General features: G+C 43.7%; 1 protein-coding gene across 1 annotated transcript in view; it reads left to right on the forward strand.

Annotated features, from left to right (window-relative positions):
- The window catches only part of LOC137624136 (transmembrane and ubiquitin-like domain-containing protein 1), a 52,627-nt gene that overhangs the window by 22,896 nt on the left and 2,852 nt on the right, over positions 1–26,879 (forward strand). The window lies entirely within an intron of this gene.

The following is a 26,879-nucleotide window of genomic DNA, read 5'->3' on the forward strand; positions in this document are numbered from 1 at the left end:
GCCTCATGCTATGCGGCATCCTCCTCAACCCATGAGGCAGGAGCCTCATACTATGCGGCATCCTCCTCAACCCATGAGGCAGGAGTCTCATGCTATGAGGAGCCTCATGCTATGCGGCATCCTCCTCAAACCATGAGGCAGGAGCCTCTTGCTATGCGGCAACCGCCTCAACCCATGAGGCAGGAGCCTCATACTATGCGGCATCCTCCTCAACGCATGCGGCATGAGCCTCATCCCTTGCAGCATGAGCCTCATCCCATGCAGCATGAGCCTCATCCCATGCAGCATGAGCCTCATACCATGCAGCATGAGCCTCATCCCATGCAGCATGAGCCTCATCCCATGCAGCATAAGCCGCACGCCATGCAACATGCTCTGCTTACCTTACAGCATGCTCTACATACAGCATGCTCTGCATACAGCATGCTCTGCATACCTTACCGCATGCTCCTCAGTCACACATCTTTGGTTGTTGCCAACTCACTAGACTGTCAAGCAGTTTCATAACGTTGCCTTCTAGTCTTCTGCTTTTGCACCAGTGAAACCCTCACTGAGAGAACTTAGCTTTTCTCGGATATGGTTCCTGTAGATGAGAAAGTGCTATTCTCCCTCCTTCTGATATTCCCTTGAGGACTCTGTCATTTGGAGAGGAGCCTTTAGCTGCTTAGCCTCCTATGGACTTTTATTTAAGCATAACATGCTTCCAGGGAGGGTAATGGTTCCACTTCAGTCGCTAACCCCGTCTGTTACCACACCTGCTCCCATAGACCTTGAGCTTTGTTGCAAGACATGTAGTCCAAGCTTAGTCCTTGTTAGAGGATTTTTTGTTTACGGAGTCAGTGTGTCACTGGGAAGACGTTCAACAACCAGCAGAAGTGACTTGTTGTGACGCAGTGCGGCAACCTCAGCAACCCGATAAGGAGTTGTCTGTACGACCCAGACAGTCTAGACAGCTTCGGGTTGTCGCGGTACTTCCTCGCTTCCCCATGGTTGACAGTTCACAGACTGTGCAGCAGTACCATGATCTTGTGTCCGGCTCCGTCAGACGACTAGCTTTTAAGAGCTCCCACAAGTCGTCGCTGTCTGGAGATTCTCAGATGGACTATGGATCTGACCTAGGAACTGGGCCTCCTGGTCAATTTTGAGGAGTCCCAGCTCGTCCCATCCCAGACCATTGTCTACCTGGGTATGGATCTTCAGAGTCGAGCTTTTCGGGCTTTTCCGTCGGCCCCAAGGATCTATTAAGCCCTAGATTGCATCCAGAGCATGCTGAGAAGGAACCGATGCTCAGTCAGGTAGTGGATGAGTCTAACAGGGACACTTTCATCGCTGGCCCTGTTCATCGAGTTAGGGGGACGCCACCTCCGCCCCCTTCAGTATCATCTAGCGGCTCACTGGATAAAGGACATGACGCTAGAGACGATCTCAGTTCCTGTTTCCGAAGAGAGGAGGTCTACTCTCACGTGGTGAAAGAACAGCTTTCTTCTCAAGGAAGTCTACCTTTGGCTGTTCAGAAACCCGACCGCCGTCTCTTCTCTGACGCTTCAGACACGGGCTGGGGTGCGACTTTGGACGGACAGGAATGCTCGGGAACATGGAATCAGGAGCTAAGGACACTTCACATCTATTGCAAGGAGCTGTTGGCGGTTCATCTGGCCTTGATAAACTTCAAGTCCCTCCAGCTTAACAAGGTGGTGGAGGTGGACTCTGACAACACCACAGCCTTGGCTTACATCTCCAAGCAGGGAGGGACTCATTCGTGGAAGTTGTTCTAGATCGCAAGGGACCTCCTCATCTGGTTAAAAGATCGGAAGCTCACGCTGGTAACGAGGTTCATTCAGGGCGATATGAATGTCATGGCAGATCGCCTTAGCCGGAAGGGTCAGGTCATCCCCACAGAGTGGACCCTCACAAGAATGTTTGCAGCAGACTTTGGGCCCTGTGGGGTCAGCCAACCATAGATCTGTTCGCTACCTCGATAACCTAGAGACTCCCGTTGTATTGTTCTCCGATTCCAGACCCAGCAGCAGTTCACGTGGATGCTTTTCTGCTGGATTGGTCTCATCTCGACCTGTATGCATTCCCGCCGTTCAAGATTGCCAACAGGGTACTTCAGAAGTTCGCCTCTCGCAAAGGGACACGGCTGACGTTGGTTGGCTCCGCTCTGGCCCGCGAGAGAATGGTTCATAGAGGTACTGCAATGGCTGGTCGACATTCCCAGGACTCTTCCTCTAGGAGTGGACCTTCTACGTCTACCTCACGTAAAGAAGGTACATCCAAACCTCCACGCTCTTCGTCTGACTGCCTTCAGACTTTCGAAAGACTCTCAAGAGCTAGGGGCTTTTCGAAGGAGGCAGCCAGAGCGATTGCCAGAGCAAGGAGGACATCCACTCTCAGAGTCTATCAGTCTAAGGGGAAGTCTTCCGAAGCTGGTACAAGGCCAATGCAGTTTCCTCATCCAGTACCACTGTAACCCAGATTGCTGACTTCCTGTTACATCTAAGGAACGTAAGATCCCTTTCAGCTCCTACGATTAAGGGTTACAGAAGTATGTTGGCAGCGGTTTTCCGCCACAGAGGCTTGGATCTTTCCACCAACAAAGATCTACAGGACCTCCTTAGGTCTTTTGAGACCTCAAAGGAACGTCGGTTGTCCACTCCAGGCTGGAATCAAGACGTGGTCCTAAGGTTCCTTATGTCATCGAGATTTGAACCTCTCCAATCAGCCTCTTTTAAGGACCTCACATTAAAAACTCTTTTCCTCGTGTGCTTGACAACAGCTAAAAGAGTAAGTGAGATCCACGCCTTCAGCAGGAACATAGTTTTCACATCTGAAACGGCTACATGTTCCTTGCAGCTCGGTTTTTTGCTAAAGCGAGCTTCCTTCACGTCCTTGGCCTAAGTCGTTCGAGATCCCAAACCTGTCCAACTTGGTGGGGGACGAACTGGAGAGAGTACTTTGCCCAGTTAGAGCTCTTAGGTACTATCTAAAAAGGTCATAACCTTTACGAGGACAATCAGTAGCCTTATGGTGTGCTATCAAGAAGCCTTCTCTTCCAAGGTCTAAGAACTCAGTTTCTTACCTATTCAGGCTCCTGATTAGGGAAGCACATTCTCATCTGAAGGAAGAAGACCTTGCTTTGCTGAAGGTAAGGACACATGAAGTGAGAGCTGTGGCTACTTCAGTGGCCCTCAAACAGAACCGTTCTCTGCAGAGTGTTATGGATGCAACCTATTGGAGAAGCAAGTCAGTGTTCGCATCATTCTATCTCAAAGATGTCCAGTCTCTTTACGGGAACTGCTACACCCTGGGACCATTCGTAGCAACGAATGCAGTAGTAGGCGGGGGCTCAGCCACTACATTCCCATAATCCCATAACCTTTTTAACCTTTCTCTTGAATACTTTTTATGGGTTGTACGGTCGGCTAAGAAGCCTTCCACATCCTTGTTGATTTGGCGGGTGGTCAATTCTTTCTTGAGAAGCGCCGAGGTTAAAGGTTGTGATGAGGTCCTTTAGTATGGGTTGCAGCCCTTTATACTTCAGCACCTAAGAGTCGTTCAGCATCCTAAGAGGACCGCTACGCTCAGTAAGGAAGACGTACTTAATAAAGGCAGAGTAATGGTTCAAGTCGTTTTCCTTACCAGGTACTTATTTATTTTATGTTATTTTTGAATAACTAATAAAATAAAATACGGGATACTTAGCTTCTTTGTTAGCATGTATGCTGGTCTCCACCCACCACCCTGGGTGTGAATCAGCTACATGATCATCGGGTAAGATTAATATTGAAAAATGTTATTTTCATTAGTAAAATAAATTTTTGAATATACTTACCCGATAATCATGATTTAATTGACCCACCCTTCCTCCCCATAGAGAACCAGTGGACCGAGGAAAAAATTGAGGTGTTGTTGACAAGAAGTACTGGAGTACCTGACCACAGATAGCGCTGTGGTGTTCACCCCCACCTGTATAGCGATCGCTGGCGTATCCCGACCGTAGATTTCTGTCGGCAACAGAGTTGACAGCTACATGATTATCGGGTAAGTATATTCAAAAATTTATTTTACTAATGAAAATAACATTTTAATCTATTGATTTTCTTCATATTTTACTGCCCAACAGTTGTCGAAAATAAGTAAACTAGCTTACATTGAGAAACATCCGAAAGCTACGCTAGTATTGTAGCTTCTATAGACACACTTGTGAATCTTGTAGTTTCAAATACTGTACAGTATGTAACTGTTCAACATTCATCATTATCATCTCCTCCTATGCCTTTTGACTCAAAGAGCCTTGGTTAGATTTCGCTTGTCATCTCTATCTTGAGCTTTTAAATCAATACTTCTCCATTCATCATCTCCTACTTCATGCTTCATAGCCCTTAGCCCTGTAGGCCTGGGTCTTCCAACTCTTGTAGTCTCTTTTGAAGCCCAGTTGAAAGTTTGGTGAATTGATCTCTCTTGTGGAGTGTAAAGAGCATGCCCAAACTATCCATCTACTCACCATGATCTCATCCACATATGACACTCGAGTAATCTCTTATAGTTTCATTTATAATCCTGTCCTGCCATTTAACTCCCAATATTCATCTTAGGGCTTTGTTCTCAAATCTATAAAATCTGTTGGATATTGTTTCATTGTCATACCATGACTCATGTCTATACAGTAACACCAATCTCACTAAGATGATATATAGCTTGATTTTTATATATGATTTCAGGCAATTTGATTTCCAAATTTTACTTGACCTAGCCATTGGCTGATTTACTTTTTCAATCTTTCATTAAACTCAAATTCTAAAGATCCTGTATTAAAGATCATAGTTCCTAAATATTTAAATGATTCCACCTCATTAGTCCTTTCTCCTTCCAATGATATTTCATCTTCCATTACATATTCCATTCTCATCATCTCTGTCTTTCCTTTATTTATATTGAGTCCAACCTCATGTGATATTTCATGTATTCTGGTGAGCAAGCTTTGCAAGTCCTGTGGTGTTCTAATAAGGACAGCGTCATCAGCATACTCTAGGTCAGCTAATTTCCTGTTACGAATCCAGTCCAATCCTTCTCCGCCATCCCTAACTGCTCTACGCATTACAAAATCCATGAGGAGGATAAACAACATAGGTGACAAAACATACTGTTGGAGTACTCCACTGTTCACTAGAAATTCATTTGATATGACTCCACTAACATTAACTTTGCACTTGCTATGCTCATGAACAGACTTAATCAAATTTATGTATTCAAGAGGAATTCGATAATAACTTAGGACACTCCGCAAAATTGGCCGGTGCGCACTACTAAGGCTTTTTCATTGTCCACAACTGCCATCAAAAGTGGATTTTTATATTCTACACATTGCTGTACATGTCGTAAAATTAATATTTGGTCACTACAACTTCTACCTTTATGAAATCCTGCTTGTTCATCAGCCAGCTTTTCATCAATCTTTCTCCCTTGTCTCTTTAGAATGACCATACTATATATTTTCATGTATTTTCATGACAACTGACGTAAGTGTGATGCCTTTGTATTTATTGAAATTAGTCAGAGCTCTGTTTTTTTGCCATTTTCACTAACACTCCTGGCTTCCATTCATCAGGATTTGCCTTTTCATGCCTCATTCTTCAAAATAATTGCAAGTTTTTCAATATTAAACTTACCCGATAATCATGTAGCTGTCAACTCCGTTGCCCGACAGAAATCTAAGGAGGGATACGCCAGCTATCACAATACTAGAAGGGGGTGTACTAACAGCGCCACCTGTGGCCAGGTACTCAAGTACTTCTTGTTGACACCTCCTCAATTATTCCTCTGTCGTGCCTCCGGCTAGACGTTCTGGGATACGCTCATGGTCTTCGAGTTTATTCTCGCTTATTTGGTGATGTATTCTCTTTGATTTACGGCTGTCGCATTACTGGAAACCTTCTGATATTAGCTAGATAGCTTTTATTTAATTCAGTTTAACGGTTAACGAATTTTTGCTTGTTTTTTGGATCTCCCTTTGACTTCTCTTGAAAACAAAATGTCTGACATTTCGCAAGCCCCCTCCCATAGACGTTGTAGGTCTTGCAATAGACGTATTCCGAAGGTCTCGGTAGATCCTCACACCGCTTGTTCTGACTGTAGGGACAGACCCTGTCAGTTAGAAAATCGATGTGAGGAATGCGCCGGTCTTTCGGAATTGGATTTTGTCCGACTTTTAAAGTATTCTTCTAAGTTAGAGAGAATTAGAGCTAGGAGGAGTTCTTCTCACTCTTCTTTATTTTCCTCATCGCATGATCCTCTTCCTGATCCTACCCCTGTAGTGGCTACCCCCGATCCTACTGTGTGCCCTCCGCCTGATATGTCAGTGGTTTTACGTGCTATTCAGGCTTTAGGCGATAAGGTAGAGTCAGTGGTAAGTGACCATAAGTCTCTGATGGCCGAAGTGAAAGAGTTGAAGGCCAAGAGTGCAGTGGGTGAAGTTAGTGCCAGTGCTGTGACGAGTGCTAGTGTCGGTGCAGTGCCTTGTACTAGTGTTAGTGCCAGTGTGGTGCGTGGGGATTTTTCTGTGCGAGCCAGTCGTTCTCCCAGTCCGGGACCTCTTGCAAGCTCCCAAGCCCAGGGGAGAAGCAATGTCGAAGGGCATAAGGGTTCGGCAGGCCTTGTTAGGCGCACAGAATCATCCTCAGTGGTTGCGGGCGTGTCTACCATAGACCGTCACTCCCACTTGCAGACGATTGAGCCCGTCTTCCGCTCGTCCGCTGATCTTCTCTCGGGGAAGAAACGTTGGTCTCAGGTCTCTAGACCTCTTAAACGCAGAGTCCAACCCGCGAGTGCTCAGCCAGGTTGCAGTCGTTGGCTCAGCTCTGACTCGCCTCAGTCTTCTAGCGATTGTACTCCGCCCAAGAGGAGTAAGGTACAACAGAGCTGCACCGGTGGTGCAACCACTGTTATGGCTTTACCTCAGTCTGCTACTGTCTCTGCTGATCCCAAGTGGTCTATGCTTCAGTCCATGCAAGCTCAGCTTTCGGACCTGATGCGTGAGTGTCGTGCTGAGAGTGCTGCACCTCCTGCACCTGTGGTGCACCTATCTCCTGCACCGGTTCAGCCTGTGCTGCACCCGCCTGCACCGGTGGTGCACCAACCTCCTGCACCCGTTCAGCCTGTGCTGCACCCGCCTGCACCGGTGGTGCACCAACCTCCTGCACCCGTTCAGCCTGTGCTGCACCCGCCTGCACCGGTGGTGCACCAACCTCCTGCACCCGTTCAGCCTTTGCTGCACCCGCCTGCACCGGTGGTGCACCAACCTCCTGCACCGGTTCAGCCTGTGCTGCACCCGCCTGCACTCGCTGCACCCAGTCGCAGCTCCATCTGCCAGGCGTACGATGTTGAACCTCTTCCACCTGTGAGTCAGTCTGCTCAGCTGCTGCACCGAGCTCTACCCGTGCACCCTGATCCTGCTACTCAGACATCTCTGCTTGCGGGAACTTTACCTTGTTCTGCACAGCCTCGATCTATTCACGCTCCACTCATTCCACAGGAACAGGAACTTGCTGCACCTCCTCCTTCCACCTCTGTTGTTGTTCCTGCTCGTTCTGACTCTGCGGTTCAGCATTCGTATCCGATCCCGTCGCCTCATTCTGGGGTTGAGATTTCGGATGATGAGGAAGCACACCTTGATCCCTCTTCGGACCTGGACGACTCCAGACCCTCTCCACAGTCTCTTGATTTTCGCAAGGTCTTGGCTCTTCTCAGGGAGGTTTATCCAGACCATTTTGTCTCAGCTATACCCCGCTCTCCACCATCTGAGTTTTCGCTGGGAGTGCAACAAGCTCAGTCTTCCTATACCAAGCTTGTCCTAGCTAGATCCTCCAAGAGGGCTTTTAGGATCCTAGGGGAATGGCTGCAGTCTAAGCAACTTCTTGGCAAGACTTCCTTCATGTTCCCTCCAACGAAGCTCACTTCGAAAGCGAGCGTTTGGTATGCCACAGGGGAAGCACCAGGCTTGGGAATACCTGCCTCTGCCCAGGCTGACTTCTCAAGTCTGGTAGACTCGCCTCGAAGATCTGCTATGAGACGCTCAAAAGTGTGTTGGACCTTCTCGGACTTGGATCACTTGCTTAAAGGAGTGTTTAGAGCGTTTGAAATGTTTAATTTTCTCGACTGGTGCCTGGGGGCCCTCAGCAAGAAAACCTCCCATACGGACAAAGATTCTGCCATGCTGTTAATGTCCTGTATGGATAAGGCCATCAGAGACGGATCGGGCGAGCTAGCGTCCTTGTTCGTGTCAGGGGTTTTGAAGAAAAGAGAACAGCTGTGTTCTTTCCTTTCCGCCAGCATTACCCCTTGCCAACGCTCACAACTTCTGTTTGCTCCTCTTTCGAAGTTTATTTTTCCCGAAGAGCTCATTAAAGATTTGTCGGCTGCTTTGATTCAGAAAGACACGCACGATCTTGTAGCTTCTTCGGCTCGTAAGTCTAAGGCTTCCACCTCAGCCCCTAAGACTTACCGCTCCCCAGTGACTGATACTCCTGCGACTAGATTCATACCGCCCTTTCGTGGCAGAGCCCCCAGCCGAGGAAGCTCCCGTCCAGACTCTTACAGAGGCAAGTCCAGGAAAGGATCCAAGCCATCCAAAGGAAAACACTGACTCTCCGATTCTCCAGACGACAGTAGGAGCCAGACTCAAGACCTTCTGGCGAGCTTGGGAGATGAGAGGTGCAGACGCACAGTCTGTCAGTTGGCTGAGGTTCGGTTACAGGATTCCATTCTTCCTTCAACCACCTCTGACCACTTCGCCCATCAACCTCTCTCCCAACTACAAAGAGGAGGACAAGAGGCTAGCTTTGCACCAGGAGGTGTCGCTTCTTGTGCAGAAGAAGGCTGTGGTTGTAGTCCGGGACCATCAATCCCCGGGCTTCTACAACCGCCTCTTTCTTGTGGCCAAGAAGACAGGAGGTTGGAGACCTGTCCTGGACGTCAGCGCTCTCAACGAGTATGTCACCAAGCTGATGTTCACGATGGAGACGACCAAGTCGGTCTTAGCAGCGGTCAGACAGGAGGACTGGATGGTCTCATTGGACTTGAAAGATGCTTATTTTCACGTTCCGATTCATCCAGACTCCCAACCTTTCCTAAGATTCGTTTTCGGAAAGGTCGTCTACCAATTCCAAGCCCTGTGTTTTGGCCTAAGCACAGCTCCTATGGTCTTTACCCTTCTGATGAGGAATGTAGCCAAATTCCTTCACTTGTCAAACATCAGAGCCTCCCTCTACCTAGACGACTGGCTGTTGAGAGCCTCCTCGAGTCGTCGTTGTCTGGAGAATCTTCATTGGACTTTAGACCTTATCAGAGACCTGGGTCTATTAGTCAATTTGGAAAAATCTCAACTCATTCCCTCACAATCCATCGTGTATCTGGGAATGGAAATTCAGAGTCAGAGTTTTCGGGCTTTTCCATCGGCCCCCAGGATAAGCCAAGCCCTAGAGTGCATCATGAACATGCTGAAGAGGAACAGTTGCTCAGTGAGACAGTGGATGAGTCTCACAGGGACTCTCTCGTCCCTAGCCCTGTTTGTCGAGCTGGGCAGACTCCACCTCCGCCCTCTTCAATTCCACCTTGCAGCTCATTGGGACAAGAGTTCTACCCTGGAAGCAATCTCTATCCCTATCAACCAAGAGATGAAGACCACTCTCCTGTGGTGGAAGCACAACCTTCTTCTCAGAGAGGGTCTATCCTTGGCCATTCAGACCCCCAATCTTCATCTCTTCTCAGATGCATCGGACTCGGGCTGGGGTGCAACCTTGGACGGAAAGGAATGCTCCGGAATGTGGAACGAGGAACAACGATCTCTCCACATCAACTGCAAGGAACTGCTGGCAGTTCATCTAGCCCTGTTGAACTTCAAGTCCCTCCTGCTAGGCAAAGTGGTGGAGGTGAACTCGGACAACACCACAGCCTTGGCTTACATCTCCAAGCAAGGGGGGACCCATTCGAGGAGCCTTTACGAGATCGCAAGGGACCTCCTCATTTGGTCAAGAAGTCTAAACCTCTCTCTAGTCACGAGGTTCATCCAGGGCAATATGAACGTGTCAGCAGATCGTCTGAGCAGAAGGAATCAGGTCATTCCCACGGAATGGACCCTCCACAAGAGTGTGTGCAACAGACTTTGGACCTTGTGGGGTCAACCTACCATAGATCTGTTTGCCACCTCCATGACCAAGAGACTTCCTCTGTTTTGTTCTCCTGTTCCAGACCCTGCAGCAGTTCATGTGGATGCCTTTCTACTGAACTGGTCCCATCTCGACCTGTACGCATTCCCTCCGTTCAAGATAATCAACAAGGTTCTGCAGAAATTCGTCTCGCACGAAGGGACACGGCTGACGCTGGTTGCTCCCCTTTGGCCTGCAAGAGAATGGTTCACAGAGGTACTACAATGGCTAGTAGACTTCCCCAGGACTCTACCTCTAAGAGTGGACCTTCTACGTCAACCTCACGTAGACAGGTTACATCCAAACCTCCACGCTCTTCAACTGACTGCCTTCAGACTGTCGAAAGATTCGCTAGAGCTCGAGGCTTTTCGAAGGAGGCAGCCAGGGCTATTGCCAGAGCAAGAAGGGTTTCCACTCGTAGGGTCTACCAGTCTAAGTGGGAGGTCTTCCGAAGCTGGTGTAGAGCCAATTCAATATCCTCTACCAATACCTCTGTGACCCAAATAGCTGACTTCCTGCTTCATCTTAGGAATGAGAGATCCCTTTCAGCTCCTACGATTAAGGGATATAGGAGTATGTTGGCCTCAGTTCTCCGCCATAGAGGTTTGGACCTGTCTTCCAACAAGGACCTTCAAGACATTCTTAAGTCTTTTGAGACGTCTAAAGATCGTCGTCTTTCCACTCCAGGCTGGAATTTAGACGTAGTCTTAAGGTTCCTTATGACATCTAGGTTCGAACCTCTCCAGTCAGCGTCATTCAAGGACCTTACCCTCAAGACTCTTTTTCTCGTTTGCCTGGCAACAGCTAAAAGAGTCAGTGAGGTTCATGCCTTCAGCAAGAACATTGGTTTCACGACCGAGTCTGCTACATGTTCTTTCCAGCTTGGATTCCTAGCAAAGAACGAACTTCCTTCACGTCCTTGGCCTAGATCGTTCGAGATACCTAGCCTTTCCAACATGGTAGGTAACGAACTTGAGAGAGTTCTTTGCCCTGTCAGAGCTCTCAAATATTATCTCAAGAGGTCTAAACCTCTCCGAGGACAGTCAGAAGCCTTATGGTGTGCCATCAGGAAACCCTCGAGACCCATGTCCAAGAATGGGCTTTCGTATTATATAAGGCTTCTGATCAGAGAAGCACATTCTCACTTAAAGGAGGAAGACCTTGCATTGCTGAAGGTAAGGACCCACGAAGTAAGAGCCGTAGCTACTTCGATGGCCTTTAATAAAAACCGTTCTCTGCAGAGTGTAATGGATGCAACCTATTGGAGGAGCAAGTCAGTGTTTGCATCATTTTATCTGAAAGATGTCCAGTCTCTTTACGAGAACTGCTACACCCTGGGACCATTCGTAGCAGCGAGTGCAGTAGTAGGTGAGGGCTCAGCCACTACATTCCCTTAATTCCATAACCTTTTTAACTTTTCTCTTGAATTCTTTTGTTGTTTTTATGGTTGTTACGGTAGGCTAAGAAGCCTTCCGCATCCTTTTGATTTGGCGGGTGGTCAATTCATTCTTGAGAAGCGCCTGGGTTAAAGGTTGTGTAGAGGTCCTTTAGTAGGGGTTGCAACCCTATATACTTTAGCACCTTGGGTTGATTCAGCCTCCAAGAGGAACGCTGCGCTCAGTAAGGAAGACGATCTTAAAAAAGAGGCAGAGTAACGGTTCGATTCGACTTCCTTACCAGGTACTTATTATTTCATTTGTTATTAGAGATAACTGTTATATGAAATTTGGGGATACTTGGCTATCCTTTAATCTTGTTCACTGGTTTTCACCCACCCCCCTGGGTGCGAATCAGCTACATGATTATCGGGTAAGTTTAATATTGAAAAATGTTATTTTCATTAGTAAAATAAATTTTTGAATATACTTACCCGATAATCATGATTTAATTGACCCTCCCTTCCTCCCCATAAAGAACCAGTGGGATCGAGGAATAATTGAGGAGGTGTCAACAAGAAGTACTTGAGTACCTGGCCACAGGTGGCGCTGTTAGTACACCCCCTTCTAGTATTGTGATAGCTGGCGTATCCCTCCTTAGATTTCTGTCGGGCAACGGAGTTGACAGCTACATGATTATCGGGTAAGTATATTCAAAAATTTATTTTACTAATGAAAATAACATATTCTGGGAGTTACTTTATTTTCAGCCAATATCATCTCGGCAGTTATTCCATCGTATCTAGGGTCTTTCCATCTCTTTAGTTTTTTGATGACAGTTTTGACTTCAAACACAGTGAATTTATTCATGGGCACATCATGGTTTTCCTCAGCTTCAGGTTTATCAATCAAATTATACCCTTCATATCTCATTCCTGACCTCGCCAAAGTGTTCTATCCAACGTTGCCTTTCTTCATCTTCTGTTATAATAGATCCATCTCTCTGTTTGATGGGTATATGCTTCTTTTTCTTTGCCCTAGTAGAGATTTCATTAATAATTATTTGAGCTATTCTTACACCATAGCTTTGTCAGCCTCATCTGCTTTCCTGTCTAAATATTCTCTCCAGTCATCTCTGGCTTTTTTTATGACTTTGCTATCAATTCTGGAATACTACGCATACTCTACCTTGTCATTTTCATTACTGCCGCGAAAACTTTGAAAAAACAATGTCTGCCTTTGTCCTCTTTTTACAGTATACCAAGTATCATTTGATATCCATGGTTTCTTCCTTGTAGCTGCATGTCCCAAAACTTCACTACCAACTGACTGATGTATGTCCTTGATATCGCATCATTCTTCATTAATTATCTGTTCTTTGTCTCTTAAAGTTTCTAAGACTGCAAATCGATTCATACGTTCAATTGCAAATGTTCCTCTGTGCTCATCTTCTAGAAGCTTAATTGTATCAAACTTAGGTATTCTGTCTACATTTCTCTTGGGTGCTTTCAGTTTTAATTTCAGTGTGGCAATGAGGAGCTGGTGATCTGCACATCAATAGCTTCTTAGAGTCCTCCTTCTCTCTTTATTGATAGCTATGTGATCTATTAGATTTTTGTAATTGCCATGGTGAAGTTCTTGTATATTTGGATGTCCTTGTGCTGGAAAAGAGTACCTCCAATAACAAGATTGTTTGTTGAACGAAAACTTATAAAGAGTGCTCCATTTTCATTTGCAACTACGCCAAGACCCTCAATACTTATCACATTCTCTATACCTTAATCTGTGTTTAGGGGTACGGCTAACGGTATGTCTGATAATTTTTTGGTGGAAGGAAAAACAGATTTTTGGCGAAGCGAAAAATCTATTTTTGGGTGAGATAGCCATGTCGTCCTGATGGAAGGTTCCCTTAAGTAGCTTCCTAGGGTATATTTGACTACAGTGATATTCCCAGAGAATTTAACTTAAGGTCTCCAGAATTCTAACTCCTGGCGCGAATATCCTTACAGTTCCTTTTTAGGATATCGCATAATATCAGGGGACGTATTCTTGACACGCCACATAGCAATCTGCTCCCCACATAGCGTTTACGCTTCGAGGGGGAAAAGTGGCAAAATAAAAGAGGAGCTGTTATAAGGTTCCCTTCCTCCGTTACTGTTTGAGTACTCAGATGGCGCCATAATCGCCGCCATCTCTATTCCTTGTAGCGTTGAGCCGGTACTTATAGATACAGTATTATTGGGAGGGATCCTGCCAAGGCCTTTCATGGAAAGGAGAGGGGTCCATCAGGACGACATGGCTATCTCACCCAAAAATAGATTTTTCGCTTCGCTCAAAATCCGGTTTTTGGGCTCAGGCCATGTCGTCCTGATGGAAGTTTACCAGAGCATTAATGTATCCGTGGATTTCCCAGTTGTGCCTTAAACCTCAAGACAATATTTCCTTGGTCATTTAGACCTTAGAGACCTATGACATTACCGTTATATGTCATTGCTTCTAATCATGAACTATGTTAGTGCTTCCTACCCCCTACATGGAAGAGTCATACTAGACTCTGGAAAAAGTCTCGAAGTTTGCATATTTCATATGACCAACCTAGCAACCAAAAGGGCGTACAGGTCTCACTGTATGCCTTTAGCCAAAGTTTGTATTTATAAAACGAACACAGGTTCATATAAGCCACCGTAGCATCTAAGGTATATCAGCCCAGCTGTATACTGCAACAGACAAGTTTATATCTGTATCGAAACAAGGTAAGCCTGGCCAGAAAAGGTTTGTTTACGTTTAGGAACAAAGTTACAACCTTTGTTCTATGTAATTATGCAGTATTGTTAGGAATAAAAGTAATGCTCACACATAACTTTATTTATATATGTTTAGGGCGAAATAAGACACACAAAACAATTAGACATTTATTGTCAAGCAATAAATAAAAATTCAGCATACATTTCATAATAATATAAAAATGCAAGTGAATAGAATTTACAAACATAGAACATACAGAACAAATCAGAAATACTTGTTTTATCTGAAAACAAAATTTCATGCCACTCAATTGAAAATTTAAAAATTTTCTAATATCTTTCTGAGAAGTCTGTCTATTTACACTTGTGTAAAAACACACGGCACTAGTGTTAAGTCTATGTTTCTTCACCTTTATACACTGGAACAGTCCATAATGTCACTTTGATGACATTTCACTTACCATGTTGCACTATAATGTGCCAACATGTACAGTACACCCTATAGAATTATAGTCCCAAATAATTCACTGTTCCTCGCAGCACTAAGCAACTGGTTTTAGTACACTACCTGCCGCCACCACGTATTGCTTTAATTCTTGCACTTGCTTCGCGTAGTGCTTGAAAAACACTCTGGATGACTTCCATCCAGTAAACGAGCGAAGGCTCTTGAAATCCATGAGCTGGAAAAAGTTTTAACGATGAAGCAATTTTCCTAGGATCATGACCTGAGGGTGTACTGTCAGGATCCGCTCTGAGAAAGAAGTAGGTGATCTTCGCCCTTAGTTGTTTCAGGGATAAATTTGTGCCCGATTTTTCTCCTTTAAAGATCTGTCCTCCCCTGAAGTCTGAAGTTCTACGAAGATAGACCTTTAGACACTCCACTGGACACAGCAAGACATCTTCCTTCAGAGGGCAAATTCTCCAGGGACCCCACCTCTTGGTGGGTAGCTCGTTCTTGGTGAGAAACGTTGGGTCGGGAAAGAGATTCAGTTCTCCCGTTTCTGTAAACTGGATATGGCCCTATTCCCGAGAAAGGGCCACTATCTCACTAACTCTAGCCCCCGAGGCTAGAGCAAACAAGAATATAACTTTTTGGGTCAAATCTTTCAGAGAGCAATTATCGTTATTCAATATTGAAACAAAATGTAGTACCTTATCCAAAGACCATGAAATGGGCCTTGGAGGTGCTGCAGGCCTAAGCCTAGCACAGGCCTTAGGGATTTTGTTAAAAATTTCATTAGAAAAGTCTACTTGGAAAGCATAAAGCAAAGGTCTAGTTAAGGCAGATTTACATGCAGTTATCGTGTTGGCTGCTAAACCTTATTCATGAAGGTGAATAAAGAAAGATAAGCAGAAATCTGTCGAGATATCCTTTGGTTTTCTTGCCTTGACAAAGGCCACCCACTTCTTCCAAGACGACTCATATTGCCTTCTGGTAGATTTAGACTTATATTCCTCTAAGAAGTCTATACTCTCTTTCAAGATCCCAAACCTTTTCCTTACTGCTAGGGAGAGAAAATCATGAGATGAAGGTCTTGGGTTCTATGTAATGAAGCAAAGACAGTCGACTTCTGTACTTGTTGAGACAGAACTGGGTCCGGCAGGAGAATCAGCCTCGGCTGATGAAGTGTCTAAGGAGTATGGCTGGTGTATCTCGAGTAGATAGGGTTAGGAACGAAGTAGTGAGGGTGAGAATGGGTGTAAGAAATGAGTTAGCAGCTAGAGTGGATATGAATGTGATGAGGTGGTTTGGCCATGTTGAGAGAATGGAAAATGGCTGTCTGCTAAAGAAGGTGATGAATGCACGAGTTGATGGGAGAAGTACAAGAGGAAGGCCAAGGTTTGGGTGGATGGATGGAGTGAAGGAAGCTCTGGGTGATAGGAGGATAGATGTGAGAGAGGCAAGAGAGCGTGCTAGAAATAGGAATGAATGGCGAGCGATTGTGACGCAGTTCCGGTAGGCCCTGCTGCTTCCTCCGGTGCCTCGGATGACCGCGGAGGTAGCAGCAGTAGGGGATTCAGCATTATGAAGCTTCATCTGTGGTGGATAATGTGGGAGGGTGGGCTGTGGCACCCTAGCAGTACCAGCTGAACTCGGTTGAGTCCCTTGTCAGGCTGGGAGGAACGTAGAGAGGAGAGGTCCCCTTTTTTGTTTCATTTGTTTGATGTCGGCTACCCCCCAAAATTGGGGGAAGTGCCTTGGTATATGTATGTATGTACATTAGTTTCCCTTTTCACATTGTGATGTACTGTAGCTGTGAATGGTACTGACAAATGATAATCAACAAAGACATTTTAAAAAGTGAAAAGAAGATACATAATTAAACTAACATAGCAAAAGCATTAAGAAATGATTAAATCTTCGGTTGCAGTAACTAAGGGAAAATGAATAAGACCTTGGTTGACGATCAGCTGATCAAAATGTCTGCTTATGTGTGAGGACACAAGAAAATGTATATAGCTTTTCCACTGTACTCTAGATATAAATCATGATTTTAGTATTACATTAATATTGGAAGATTTTTATATACCTTTTGATTAATATTAGTTTTTTTATTTGATACTTTAAAAGGGCAATATCAGCAACAGGAAATTATGGTATTCACCACTGTAATGGTACTGTGAGGGCTAGAGGTTTTGAAAGGAAGATTTTTGCATTTTGGCAATTTGTATTTTGTATCGTTTTGAAATAGTTCAAAATTTTATGAACTAGAAAGATTCCAGTTTTATTTCTTATGCAGTACAGACACTCTCTCTCTCTCTCTCTCTCTCTCTCTCTCTCTCTCTCTCTCTCTCTCTCTCTCTCTCTCCTCTCTCTCTCTCTCTCTCTCTCTCTCTCTCTCTCTCTCTCTCTCTCTCTCTCTCTCTCTCTCTCTCTCTCTCTCTCTCTCTCTCTCATGATTTTAATAAATCTGCACTATTCTAAAATTCATTATTTTTCAATGATGTTCAACACACCACAAAGTCCCAGTGTGGCCAACTAACCTACTGCTTAGCCGAGCAATATGAAATTCTGCCATAATTATTAGATTTTTTTTATTATTATTTTTGCATACATCATATCGGCGGAAGTTTGTTAGCTGAATGTTCGTATGGTGGAGGGTTACTGTATAGTAGTTCCTTTGACAGGGAATGCAATCAGAATATTGTCATTCATGATCCCCCCCCTTTTTTTATGATAAGTCCTCCAGCTAAATTATAGCCATCCCCAATCTAGCTTTTTTAGTTGCTGAAGAAATTAGTTCTAGGCAGCTGCTTCAGGTTCAGGTATACCGAATGATTATTCAGATGTGATATCGGAGTGTGCTTATAATTATCTTCAGTGGTAGGGCCCCAATCACCTTTCAGTAAGAATTCTTCTTGTCCATCTCCATGGAAATGTTGTTTTACACATGTAGTGAATCAATTACACATGTAGTGAATCAATGTTTAGGCATATTGGATTATCAGGTGATGGGATTTGTACAGGGCTGGCACATGATCTTCCTTGAGTTACAGGTATTCTTCTTGTGCCTTCAAGCAGTTGCTGAACAGTATGTGTGAAGGCCAACAGTTCAACGATCATAGCCTTCTTATAAAGTGAGGGTGGCTTGAGATTCTTTCAGCTTCTAGTCAAAATTTGCATGTGAGTAAAGATGAGGGATATGGGCATAGTGCTAATATTGTTCCTGGGAAGGTGCAACTTCATAGCCCATATTTTTAGCCGGTTTTAGCAGGCCATAATATCAGAGCAGTCCAGTCCCTGAATTTAGAAATCTTCAATGCTCCTTGTCATGTGTAGATTTCGATTGCTGAATCTGGTCTCATTGAGCCATATATATTGGTGTGCTACTGTTGTTAACACACATTTGGGTTCTCTTCAAATGTCATCTTCAATGTGTTATAGATTAGATTTGGTATGTTACATCTTCAAGTAAAGTCTAAGTAAGTTAACTTTAAAATAGTTTATTCTTTAAAAACAGTATTAACAAGAAGGTTGTTGGAGGCAGCATGAGGAAGGGCAGTGAATGGTGGAATGAAGGAGTGAAGGTAAAAGTGGAAGAGAAAAAGAGGGCTTTTGAAGAATGGCTGCAGAGTAATAGTATAGAGAAGTATGAAAAATATAGAGAGAAAAAGGTGGAAGTAAAGCGCAAGGTACGTGAGGCAAGGAGGGCAGCTGACCTGAGGTGGGGTCAGGGACTGGGTCAGTCATATGAAGAGAATAAGAAGAAGTTTTGGAAAGAAGTGAAGAGAGTAAGGAAGGCCGGCGGAAGAATTGAAGAGACAGTGAAAGATGGAAATGGAAGGTTGTTAAAAGGAGAGGAGGTAAGGAAAAGGTGGGCGGAATATTTTGAAAGTTTGCTGAATGTTGAGGATGATAGGGAGGCAGATATAATTGCGGTTCCAGGTGTTGAGGTGCCAGTGATGGGAGATGAGAATGAGAGAGAGATTACAATAGAGGAAGTGAGGAGAGCACTAGATGAAACGAGAGTAGGAAAAGCATCGGGTATGGATGGTGTAAAAGCTGAGATGTTGAAGGAAGGGGGTGTGACTGTACTTGAATGGTTGGTGAGATTGTTTAATGTGTGTTTTGTGTTGTCAATGGTACCAGTAGATTGGGTCTGTGCATGTATTGTACCACTATATAAGGGTAAGGGAGATGTGCATGAGTGTTGTAATTCAAGAGGTATTAGTTTGTTGAGTGTAGTTGGAAAAGTGTATGGTAGAATACTGATTAATAGGATTAAGGATAAAACAGAGAATGCAATCTTGGAAGTACAGGGTGGTTTTAGAAGAGGTAGGGGTTGTATGAATCAGATTTTTACAGTTAGGCAGATATGCGAGAAATATTTAGCAAAAGGTAAGGAGGTGTATGTTGCGTTTATGGATCTGGAGAAAGCATATGATAGAGTTGATAGGGAAGCAATGTGGAATGTGATGAGGTTATATGGAGTTGGTGGAAGGTTGTTGCAAGCAGTGAAAAGTTTCTACACAGGTAGTAAAGCATGTGTTAGAATAGGAAATGAGGTGAGCGATTGGTTTCCGGTGAGAGTGGGGCTGAGACAGGGATGTGTGATGTCGCCGTGGTTGTTTAACTTGTATGTTGATGGAGTGGTGAGAGAGGTGAATGCTAGAGTGCTTGGACGAGGATTAAAACTGGTAGGCGAGAATGATCATGAATGGGAGGTAAATCAGTTGTTGTTTGCGGATGATACTGTACTGGTAGCAGACACAGAAGAGAAGCTTGACCGACTAGTGACAGAATTTGGAAGGGTGTGTGAGAGAAGGAAGTTGAGAGTTAATGTGGGTAAGAGTAAGGTTATGAGATGTACGAGAAGGGAAGGTGGTGCAAGGTTGAATGTCATGTTGAATGGAGAGTTACTTGAGGAGGTGGATCAGTTTAAGTACTTGGGGTCTGTTGTTGCAGCAAATGGTGGAGTGGAAGCAGATGTACGTCAGAGAGTGAATGAAGGTTGCAAAGTGTTGGGGGCAGTTAAGGGAGTAGTAAAAAATAGAGGATTGGGCATGAATGTAAAGAGAGTTCTATATGAGAAAGTGATTGTACCAACTGTGATGTATGGATCGGAGTTGTGGGGAATGAAAGTGATGGAGAGACAGAAATTGAATGTGTTTGAGATGAAGTGTCTGAGGAGTATGGCTGGTGTATCTCGAGTAGATAGGGTTAGGAACGAAGTGGTGAGGGTGAGAACAGGTGTAAGAAATGAGTTAGCGGCTAGAGTGGATATGAATGTGTTGAGGTGGTTTGGCCATGTTGAGAGAATGGAAAATAGCTGTCTGCTAAAGAAGGTGATGAATGCAAGAGTTGATGGGAGAAGTACAAGAGGAAGGCCAAGGTTTGGGTGGATGGATGGTGTGAAGAAAGCTCTGGGTGATAGGAGGATAGATGTGAGAGAGGCAAGAGAGCGTGCTAGATATAGGAATGAATGGCGAGCGATTGTGACGCAGTTCCGGTAGGCCCTGCTGCTTCCTCCGGTGCCTTAGATGACCGCGGAGGTAGCAGCAGTAGGGGACTCAGCAGTATGAAGCTTCATCTGTGGTGGAAATGTGGGAGGTTGGGCTGTGGCACCCTAGCAGTACCAGCTGAACTCGGCTGAGTCCCTGGTTAGGCTGGAGGAACGTAGAGAGTAGAGGTCCCCTTTTTGTTTTGTTTCTTGTTGTTGTCGGCTACCCCCCAAAATTGGGGGAAGTGCCTTTGGTATATGTATGTATGTATTAACATCTCCATCACTGGAGTATAAATGGTTTGGTCGGATGACCATTCCGTATGACATCTCAAAGTGAACTGCCACAAATATCCATATTCACGTCAAAGTTTATACAGTTATCTCAGGACTTAAGGATTTATAGTAAACACAACATTAATACCGGAAGGTACTTGTTCCGTTCTCATAGACAACTTCTTTCTCACGGGCTTGGTTGTGTTTACTCTTCATGAAAAATGTTACATTGCTGAGGTTTGGCATTCGAATCCTGCTTATGATATGACTATGGCATTTCTCACACTTCTCTTACTTCCACAGTGACCTGTAGGTCATGTGTTTTAAACAAGTAATATCTAATATATTACATATATACTAACTCCTCTTGTTTGTCTTTGAATGTCTTAGCAAAACGTCTGATTGCTTATGCGTTCAGTAAGCTTCCGTTTCTTAGTTTAACTTCCACAAGGGGCTTGATTTTTTTTTTTTTTTTGCACTTTTTAGTGTTGAACAGAAGTCCCTTGATTCTTTTCTTGAAATTTGTTTGATTGTTCGTGACTTTGGTGCTGCTTTTGAAATTGTTAATTATGAGGCAATTTTTTGCTGACTGAAACAGATTGGAGTTGCTGAATAATTTTTATTAGTATTGTTATTTAGATTACAATTGGTTCACTGAAAATAGCTATTGTTCAGGGGTACCATAGGGTTGTGCTTTGTGCCCTTTACTTTTTATTTGTTCCGACGCGATATACAAACCTCGTAATCATTTAATATAGGAATTCGCCTTAGCTCAGCTGAAACAGCCGAAGAGAAAGAAAAGCAGGCAGTTGTGCTGATTGGTTGGCTGGCAGTATGGGGCGGAGCTTAGCTTCCCCCCCCCACCGCCAGCCTGCTTTCCTCATTTTCACTTGCTTCGGCTCAATGTTGATGGTTGCCTACTCTCTGCTCTCTATGCTACAGCCTTTTGCCTTCTCTTGTGCTTGTGTACCAGTGATTGGTCTTTGTTATGAAGGAGAAAGTTACTCTTTAAAATGCGATGTTGTGCAGACCGTGGCGGGCGTTGCAGTGGGTGGCGTTCGTCACCTTCTGTAGACCCGCACACGCTGTGCTCGACATGCAGGGGAAAACCTTACTCTCAAGGTTCTCCTTGCCGTAGTGTGAATCCTGGCCGCCCTTTTGGGAAGCCCGGATTCACAGCCTGTCGGGATTTTCTCGGGTTTCGACAGGGGAGCGGTTGACCTTAGCGCTCCCGCTATTTTGGCGATCCCGAGAGACACCCGACAGATTGCTGTTACCGATGAAGACACGTTACCCGTAAGAAGGGGGAATTTTGGGCGTCTCTCGGATTGTCAGGTAAGCTTGACTTGAAGTTGTTAAGACGCCATTCAAATATGCCGGACGAGCTTGAACAACTTCATTTGAATGATACGATTGTTGATGAACACATGATTGTAATCGAGTTTGTAACAGGGTTGCCAGGTTGGCCTTTTTCAGCTAAAGACATCAAATTTGGCCTTTTTTTATTTGAAATTTGGTAGCCTTTAGCAATATCATAAAAGGTTGGCCTTAAAGGCTATACCTTTGGCTAAGCTCCGCCCCATACCGCCAGCCAACCAATCAGCACAACTGCCTGCTTTTCTTTCTCTTCGGCTGTTTCAGCTTAGCTAAAGCGAATTCCTATATTAAATGATTACTGGTTTGTATAGCTAGGAAAAATACAATTTAGGACAAATTGTCATATTATACATATAGGATATGTGGTTTGGCCTTGGAAACAAGTTATTACAGACAAACCTGTTTGTGTACTCACAATAAGACCCCTCCTCCCAGCCCCGCAAGCCCCACATGAGTTACACGAAAAGGAAGTTTATTTTTATAGATACAGTTTATATTTCCCAGATGGCACATGCTTGGAGAACCTGGGAATATTCAGGACAGAAATATAGCCATATATGTGATTACTGTAATGTGTTTTTATGAATATTCTGTTTTTATAAAAAAAATAATTTTTAAGCCTTAACTACTGTATAATATAAATGCTAAAGGCTTTAAGAACCAGGTGACTTGAATGAAGATTGACAAGTCCAGAGGAGGTCTTTGTTCTTGAAGCTCATGCAAATAGTGTTGCTAAATACAACCAATTAACCCTTTTACCCCCAAAGGACGTAGTGGTACGTTTCACAAAACCCATCCATTTACCCCCATGGACGTATCGGTACGTCCTTGCAAAAAAATGCTATAAATTTTTTTTTTTTCATATTTTTGATAATTTTTTGAAAAAATTCAGGCATTTTCCAAGAGAATGAGACCAACCTGACCTCTCTATGACAAAAATTAAGCCTGTTAGAGCAATTTAAATAAAATATACTGCAAAATGTGCTGGGAAAAAAATAACCCCTTGGGGGTTAAGGGTTGGAAATTTCCAAAGAGCCTGGGTGTAAAAGGGTTAATCATAAGATGCCTTATCAACCATGAAACTGCTCTACCTAGCTGGTCCATTCGGATGTTTGGCTTCAAAACCCAATATGTTGTCCCACTACATAGCGTCAAAATCTCTGTACCATTCACTCATATCACCCTTGTGTCAACATTCTCTCTCACTAAGATTGGTTTTCTCAGTTGGTCTTTCTTTCTGTATTGATGTGAAAATTTTGAGCATATTTGAATTTTTAACCCTTTTACCCCCAAGCTATTTGGAAATTTCCAACCCTTAACCCCCAAGGGGTTATTTTTTCCCCAGCACATTTTGCAGTATATATTTTTTAAATTGCTCTAACAGCCTTAATTTTTGTCATAGAGAGGTCAGGTTGGTCTCATTCTCTTGGAAAATGCCTGAAGTTTCTCAAAAAATTATCAAAAATATGAAAAAAAAAATTTTTATAGCATTTTTTTGCAAGGACGTACCGGTACGTCCATGGGGGTAAAGGGATGAGTTTTGTGAAACGTACCAGTACGTCCTTTTGGGGGTGAAAGGGTTAAGAGACCCCGACTGCTTCCTGGCTTTCTTTTTGCTCTACAGTACTGTGATAGTTTAGTTTGGTTCCACCAATCGATTAATTTACATCGTTCTATTTTTATACTCGGATTGATTTAGGATGAATCTTAGATTTTGCTTTCATTTAGGGTGTTGTTTTCATTTTACACTCCATGTTGTTATGTCCAGTACAGGCCGTGAGGCTCTACCAAGTACATGAAAATGTCTTTTTTTGGGATTCGAGGGTTTTACTTAATATGAGTCTCAGGAAGACCCTAGTCTCCAAGAATACAATCTCCTTGCTCTAAGATTACCAAACAATTCTTCTTCACCCAAGGGGTTACTGCACTGTAATTGTTCCGTGGCTACTTTCCTCTTGGTAAGGGTAGAAGAGACTCTTTAGCTATGGTCAGCAGCTCTTCTAGGAGAAGGACACTCCAAAATCAAACCATTGTTCTCTAGTCTTGGGTAGTGCCATACCCTCTGTACCATGGTCTTCCACTGCCTTTGGTTAGAGTTCTCTTGCTTGAGGGTACACTCGGGCACACAATTCTATCTTATTTCTCTTCCTCTTGTTTTGTTAAAATGTTTATAGTTTTTAAAGCAGATATTTATTTCAATGTTGTCACTCTTCTTGAAAATTTTATTTTTCCTTGTTTCCTTTCCTCACTGGGCTATTTTCCCTGTTGGAGCCCCTGGGCTTATAGCATTGTGCTTTTCCAACTAGGGTTGTAGCTTAGCAATTAATAATAATAATAATAATAATAACAAACTAAGTTCCCATACAGACTAGTCAGAGGAAGATTTAGAGTCCTTGAATTAGAAATCTCCACGTCCATGTCATTTAAACATCCCATCGAGTTGAGAGCCATCCAGTTATGTTAGGAGACCTTTACCCGATTGTATCTTAGTGTCTTTACTCAAAGATACTTGGACATTTTCTGACTGCGTAGGGTTTCTGTGGAGGGGCAAGTTGTTCAGTGGATGTGGAGGGTATTACTTCTTGGGTTCAAGTATATATGGCAGCATTTAGGTATAAATGTTCATGTAAACTTCAGTTACAAGCCTAAGTACAAGTACTCAAGTAAACATTAGATACAAGCAAAGGAATAAGCACTGAAAACTTGCTAAGTACTGAAGTTCTAGTACAAGTATGTAAAGATGAACTCAAATAGTAGTACATTTTGATATGTTCATTATTCTATTATGATTATTGGAAGTTTAGTGAAAATTATCTAATAATTATATGGTAATGAATATAATTATCTTACTAAAAGTAGAGAGTTCTTTTTTCAGGCTGAACTTGCGAATCTCCCCTTTACACACCGAGTTTGTGCCTTGCACGTTAACCCTTTTACCCCCGGGGTATTTGGAAATTTCCAACCCTTAACCCCCAGGGGGTTATTTTTTTCCCAGCACATTTTGCAGTATATTTTTTTTAAATTGCTCTAACAGCCTTAATTTTTGTCATAGAGAGGTCAGGTTGGTCTCATTCTCTTGGTAAATGCCTGAATTTTCTCAAAAAATTATCAAAAAATATGAAAAACAAATTTTTATAGCATTTTTTTGCAAGGACGTACCGGTACGTCCATGGGGGTAAAGGGATGGCTTTTGTGAAACGTACCAGTACGTCCTTTGGGGGTAAAAGGGTTAATACACTGGCCCTGGAACTGGAGAAACAATATTTCTGTGTTAGTCGTATTGTATCGGATTCCCTGTTCTATCGTTTCACATGCAAGTCTTACGAGACCGCACAGCACCCCCTAAAAATTAAGTTCCTTTTTTTTTTTTGTTTTTATATTCTCATATTCAATCCAATGAATCTAGGTCCACAGGGCTTTGTGTGGTTAAGGATATTCCGCGAGACGATATTTTAGTGAAGGCTTGACATAACACTTTTGAAGCACAGTTTGTCAGTGCTACCCAACTTGGGGACTACCTTGCAATAACCAGTAGTAGCTCCTGGTAATGTGAGCTATTGCATCAAATATCAATTTTCTTAGAAAATGCAATTACTGTATGACACTGGGAGTGCTGTAAATCATACCTAAACAAAGAATACTGTACTAATATACTAAAGTGACAATTTGCGGACAGCATAAAAATAAACACACTAACTCATGTTGAAACTTAGGAATTTTTAATTCCATGGGGTGTGGGTGGCGTGGCTCTGGTAGCATGGCTGGTGCCTCTGTATCGGCCCATCCCTTTGACGAAGGAATTAGCTAAATGGAAGACAGCCTGTGAATAGTGGTTTTCACGCGCCTTTGCTTTATACACGACACCCACAAGGTGCTCGCGCGAGGGTAGTAACCTCTGCATTCCATGCTTTTATCTTTCTCTGGTATAATTGGAAGGTTTTATCAGAAAAGATATATTAGAAGGACCCCTTTTCACCGGGTGCCACAGGTCTCTCCCCAGAAATAGATTTTTCCTTCGTCAAAATCCCTTTAATTCCATTTGTTTCTGACACAATTTGAATATCATTCTCTTGTCTGGTCTTTAGCAGCTGAAACTCTCCTTGATTTGTTGGAAAAGATTCTTGTCTATTAAATTCCCCCATCCCTTCTCGGGACGTGAGCTGCCGGATAGGGCTATGAACAATTAAGCTTAATTACTTTTGTGAGGTAAATTGAATTACAGTGTTAAGGCAAGTTACTTGGAAGTACTTGGTTTATCAATTATGCATTGCCCAAGTTCAGGCACTGTACATACATACATACATACATATACCAAAGGCACTTCCCCCAATTTTGGGGGGTAGCTGACATCAACAATGAAACAAAACAAAAAAGGGGACCTCTACTCTCTACGTTCCTCCAGCCTAACCAGGGATTCAGCCGAGTTCAGCTGGTACTGCTAGGGTGACACAGCCCAACCTCCCACACTTATCCACCACAGATGAAGCTTCATACTGCTGAATCCCTTACTGCTGCTACCTCCGCGGTCATCTAAGGCACCGGAGGAAGCACCAGGGCCTACCGAAACTGCGTCACAATCGCTCGCCATTCATTCCTATTTCTAGCACGCTCTCTTGCCTCTCTCACATCTATCCTCCTATCACCCAGAGCTTTCTTCACACCATCCATCCACCCAAACCTTGGCCTTCCTCTTGTACTTCTCCCATCAACTCTTGCATTCATCACCTTCTTTAGCAGACATCAGGCACTGTACTGTACTTTTATCTGGATCCAAGCTTGTTATCCGATTCTTTTCCCTCTTAATCTCTCTCTTTCTTTGGCATCCTTTTACTCTCAACCTGATTTGCTTTTGCCAAGCTTTGTTATGCACATTTTCCTATTTTTTAGGTATGCTGATTTATTATCAATATAATTAAATATTTTATTAACCCTTTTACCCCCAAAGGACGTACTGGTACG

This window comes from Palaemon carinicauda, chromosome 2, assembly GCF_036898095.1.
Source record: "Palaemon carinicauda isolate YSFRI2023 chromosome 2, ASM3689809v2, whole genome shotgun sequence".
NCBI classification, from domain to species: Eukaryota; Metazoa; Arthropoda; class Malacostraca; order Decapoda; family Palaemonidae; genus Palaemon; species Palaemon carinicauda.